The sequence below is a fragment of the Antrostomus carolinensis genome, unplaced genomic scaffold (assembly GCF_000700745.2).
Source record: "Antrostomus carolinensis isolate BGI_N321 unplaced genomic scaffold, ASM70074v2 scaffold25765, whole genome shotgun sequence".
NCBI classification, from domain to species: domain Eukaryota; kingdom Metazoa; phylum Chordata; class Aves; order Caprimulgiformes; family Caprimulgidae; genus Antrostomus; species Antrostomus carolinensis.
Window position 1 is genome coordinate 74387 of NW_010317445.1, and position 5897 is coordinate 80283.

Here is a 5897-nt window from a genome sequence, read left to right on the forward strand (position 1 = left end):
TGTTGTTACCCTAAGGCAGAGACCTTGAATCATTAAAATGGAAGGAACTACGCTTATTGAGAAGAACAGACATGGGGCAAAAAATCAATTACAATTTGTATTCAAGTTTTTTATATCAGTCAGTGAAATCTGTTAGTTTTTTGATAGCTTTTGCATTGTAATGTCTGATTTAGCTCAGAACATAAACATCAACAGCAGTACAGCTCTCTCTAGATTGTACTCATGCAAATTTTTAGACATGTTAACCATTATAAGAATGTTAATTAAATCCATCCTCAGAAATTTGTTCTAAGCTGTGCCAGTATTTAAGAAAGGCCTTTTTTTTTTTTTTTTTTCTTTTTTTTTCTTCAGAAGCGCAGCCAAAAGTGTAGAAGGTCTGAATGTGGTGATCTGCACTATCTGGACATTGGTAGAGGACTACCAAATCAGCAGCATAAAGCTTCAAAAGGATTTACTGCTTCACTCACTGGTGGCACAGCTCTGGTTCCAAAGGTTCTGAGAGTTCAATGGAAATGCCAGTTGTTTCTGAGGAATAATGGTGAGTGTCATTTGGCTGGTGAGGACCAAATTTGAGGTTCATGGCAACCTCCATAAACTGTAATTAATTCAATATGGCAGTGGATCAGGACCAGGATTTTCCTCATATCTTTAGTTTGTATTTCTAGAATATATTCTCTCTTCTTTATGTTGTAGTTTCCCATTTGCTTAACACAAAGGTGACACTTGATAAAGTTCTCGGAGATCTAGCAATGGTATATGTAAAGCAATTAGTCATTCTGAAATCTCATTACTCTTCCAAAGGAAAATATTTCCTCCACTTTCTGAGTAGTTAAAATGGTTACAGGTGATATCTTGGAGCTGGAAAAATAACAGTATGCAGTGGTTTTGTTCACAATGGCAAAACATAAAGAGACAAAGTAAGGCAGCTTATGGGAAAGATAGTACAATAACAACACCGACTTCCTGACCTTTATAAATTAGGAAGTGCAACTTCTAAATCAAAAACAGCACCAGAAGCTCTGGGAATGGAAACAGGCTTAATTCTCTGTTGTGCAAAGAACCCGAGACTTCCATAACAGCAGGTCAGATTTTCAGTCCTATGTACATGTCCGCTTGTTTCATAAACTCCTGACAGCTGTGTGTTCTCCTGGCCTTGGGAACAAGCAGAAGCCAGTGGGGGAGATGCAGGGTGGGTGGCTGGGGACTGGCACTCTCCATTTCCATGAAATGCAGAGTTGCCCAGGAGAGGGGGAATTTGAATATTCCCACTGGGGGATCTCTTTGCAGTCAAGACCCTCCTGCTCTCCTATAATATCCACTGAACTGGCTGAACACTGCAGCTGCAGTAAACAATGTACTGCTACCATGAGGAAAGAATGACCTAGCGCAGATCTCTAATCTTAAAATAAATACTAATCAGATATACTGGCACTCACTGAGAAATTCTTTCCACCGTTGCTTCTTTTAATTTTCTGCATGCGAGATTTCTTCGATAGTGTGTGTCCTGGAGCTTTATTGATCTCTAGCTAGAGTTTCGTAGAATATCCTTTTGAGGACAGGAAGTCCAGCTGTGGCTGGGAAGGTGGGTTTATGCATATTTTAATTTAGAGACATACTCTTAATTCTTTGCTTTCTCATGACTATGGTACTCCTCTGTAATCACAATACTAGCCTTGTAGTCTTGTTTTTCAGCATATTCATACCATGCTATTCACTGTTCTGCCATTTGAAAAAAATAATGTTTAATACCTTCAAATATGGATTTAATTAATTGGAGTAGACACTTTTCTGAATTTTCCATGTGTGTAGAAAATGATCTGCTAAGAATAATACATTCTTATATTAAGAAAGAAGATTTCATACCTCAAAGCTGTTTATTTAAAAAAAGTTGTATTGTTCCAATTAAAAATATTTTTTCTATTATATTTATTTGCACTTTTCCATAAGACACAATTGTTAGGAAAGGAGATAGAAAGCATCTCTTATCTTTGAGAAACAAAGAGCAAATGGATGGTGCATGAGGCATAACGATTTTTTGATTCACAGAATAGTTTAAATCCAATTCATTAGCATAAGTGTTTCATGTAAAGATTTTTAAAATAATTATATCATCACTCTTCATGCCACAGAGTTTGCAGGGATGAAAAAGAATGAATGTGTGGTATTTTCATTCTGTTTTCCAGATGATTCTTCCTAACTATTTAACTTGGTCACCAGAGTCCACAACAATTTTGTCATTACTGCTTTGAGATGGTTTTGTGGTATCTTTTTACTCAAAGTATCTAACAAAACTTTCCCAGACTCGCCTATCATAGCCCAAACAGATCTTACCAACATATAGTTGATATGTTTGAACTAGGATTTTCTGTTCTGTAATATTAAAACAAAATCTGCAAGCCTACATAAAGTTTAGCCATAAAATAAGTTCAAATCAGTAGTGTAACTATGTATTATTTATAATTTTTTAATATCTTCTTTATCTGCCATTATACCTGATGTTATTAGTATAGACTTTGAGGATCTTAAATACTAGATGGTGATTTAATGTTCTTAGGACAGGATTCACCTTGAAAGGAAAGTTACTTTTAAAGCTACCTTTGCAAAGCAGAACAGATCCACCCATATATCTAAACTAAGGTCCTAAGTTGTTGTTCTATGCATGACATTGGGCAGATTAATAAGTGCTGCCACTTTCCAATAGCAGATGTATGATGGGCTCTATGATAATATACTAGAGTTAACAGCAGAGAAAAGAATGTGACAAGAGGTCATGGATCAGAAGAAATCCCATAAAATAGATGTTGAGAGAATCCTTGCAGTCAGCCTCCCAGGCCACCCACCCACCAGCGCGAGCAGCAGCAGGGCTGGCCCCAGCGTGGTACACTTCCCCTCCTTCCAGAAAAGCAGCTGGATGCCGTTTCTCTGTTCTAGGAAATCAGTGTGCTCTTTGGGACACATGGAGCACTTACAGTCCAGAAGAGAACGTCATACCTGCCTCATACCATCAGCCAGAGAAAACTGGTCTGACACTATTCTTGAAGATAGCCATTTCTTTTTTTTTTTTTTTTTTCCTTCTTCAGACTCTTGTTTCATTTGTAGTGGAAGACTCTTGTATTAACATGTTCTCTCACCTACTTGCACATCTCCAGTGGCTCTTATTTAGAATTTTTTTTCCCAGAAAATTCAATTGTTTTGCCTTGGTAATTTCTTTTGCTTCCAATCACGTTAATCTTGAACAGATTAAGAGTTAAAATATTTAATCCTGTTTTCTTCTGTTTTTTTCTAAAGGATGAGTCATACAAGTACGGATGGCCTTTTGTTATTCTTTAGTAAACTCAAACAAGAATATTTATTCCCTCATTAGAAAAACAATAAATCAGCAAACAGAAAAATGTGGAAAAATAATTTTTGAAACATCTTGGCTGTATCTTACAGTTATTGTTCTTTTTTTATTTAAAAAAGACCAAAAAAAAAAAGTGCTCATCAGATGTACTGGATTGCTAGTGCTAAAGCCTACAACCTGGAACCTTTCTATGCTGAGGTCCTGTATAAAACAATAGCTGAAGCACAGTATACTTGAGCCCTTCTGGGAACTACATGTACTGTCAGGAGCAACAGTGATTTGAGCAGAGACAACAGAGACAGAAACCCATCCCTGAGCAGAGCCAACAGAGTGACTGTTTAATTTGCCTGATGCACTCCCACGTTCTACACAAATTGCGTGGTAGAAAGGATAACCTACTTTTTATGCTAATTTGTTCTTGGACTGCTCTTCTGATGGATTTAACAGGTTTTTGTTAATTAGAGATACAGCAAAACATGATTTTTTTGTGATTGTGTAAAACTAAGCATAGACACAAATTCACAACCAAGTTTATTCTTAAATTTATAAAAATTTATATTTTCAGCCATTTTATATTATCTTGATGTCCGACAACCACAAGTTGTAGAGCACAAAAGCCTTTACGAGGCACTCTCCTGTCACAAAGTCTTGTAGTCATTTCATTAAGTACTTCTTTAGGTGGATAGGACTATAGTATTTCCTTAAAAAGTGAAGGTCTGGGTTTTTTCAGCTGTACAGTGGAAATCTGAATTGGAAACAAGAAGAAAGGATTCCTTGCAAAATAATTTTGATACCTCAGTGAAAAGGAGGAGTATCATCACAGAGGCTTTGGGCTAGTGCTTTAAATGAACAGATTCCATCATTGGCGACAAGAGTAGGTACGTGTTCAGTACAGAAAAACCACGCCCTGGCTGTAGATTTTGAATCCCCCAGCATTCGGTACACCCAAAGGTCATTAAACTGGTTTGGCTTGAGTCCCTCCTGCTGTGAAGAGAAAATGCTGTGGGTGCTGTCTGCTTCACCCCTATGCAGTCATAATGTTGGCTCTGCCTTAAGAGTCTTCACAGCTGTGCTGTAACACAGTTAGTTCCCAACGTGATTCAGATGAAGGGTTTTATTTAATCTGCAATGGGACTTTTGCACAAAAGAGAATTTTAATTTGTGAAAACCATTGAAGCTGTGCAAAGCTGAAAACAGAATGCATGTGGACAAGAGGCTGCTCTCAAGCTGATTTCTCATTGTCTTAGGAAATAATTTCGGTGAAAATGGAAACACAGGAGAAGAATGAAAAAATTTCATTGACTTGGCCACCCTAATTCCTGTAATTGTCTGTTAAGACATCAGTCATAATTTGCATTAGTTCTAGCTCATAAATAGGAATAGTTAAAGAAGTGCTTGGGAGGGTTTTGTTTAGTGGCTCTTTTCTTGCTTTTCTTGTACATAGATTTTTATTTTATTTTTTTTTTAAACATGGGGTTTAAGAGAAAAAAATTTCATAGGTGTATCTTAGCAGCACATGTTGGCTCACTAAGTATAATTTGGAGAAAAAAAGTAGTTTCATTACACATACCTAAATGCAGCCTTTTTTTTCCCCACCATGTGCTTTTGGTCACTATTCACAATGTTTTATTTCTGTGAAACTATGCACTCCTTTTTAATTTCTGAGATTATTTGCTATCATTAAAATCCACACAGAACAAAAAATAAATATCTTGTTCCTGACATATGGCTAATTACAACAGCAGAAACTGAAGAGTTTCAGTTCAGATTAAGCTCTATTGGAAACAAGGGATAGCTGACAGTCTGTTCTACAGGTCAGAACTTTGGGAACTTTTAAAGTAACACTTACCTCATTTGCTTAAGGATTGACCTTTTGGGTAGGTGGACCTGAGGTCACCTGATACTATGTAAGAGCATGTCTCTCATTTGTCTTCACATTCTCATTTGCAGAATGTCACAAGACTCGGATAAACACAAATAATCTCAAATTGTAAGAGCAGCACGAATACTCCAGTCATGTGACGTAGAATTTGGTCAATAGTTTTGGTCTGCACATCTTTCATGGCATTCACAGTAAAGTGCAAATATGTTCAATAACTTTTATAAGTAATTATTCCACATCCCTCCATGTGAAAATGCTCCGATTGCGACATGAGCACCTCTTCCCAGTTTAGTCTAGATGCCAAGATGTTACCTCCCTGGGAACATGACTGTTAACCAAGAGCTACTCACTAAATATTCCAAAACTACCTGCAAGACTCAAGAACCAAGACAGGTGGGTTTCTAGGGGGCATGTTTCTGTGCAGAAGATGTGAAAAGGAAGCCTTTGTTCATAAAGTGTCCACGAACGTTCAAGGAAAGTTGTGTTACAGTCTATTCAGGCTAGGTAATTAAAACAAAACAAAATGGTGAATGCCTAGTCAAAAGGAATTGACTCTTGATGGTTAATGGCAATTGCCTCATGGTTTTACACTATAATTATAAAATCAATTATGTGAAGGTAGCACTGATGAGAAATTCCAGTGTAGCTAAGCATTGCCATTTGTTATTTGCT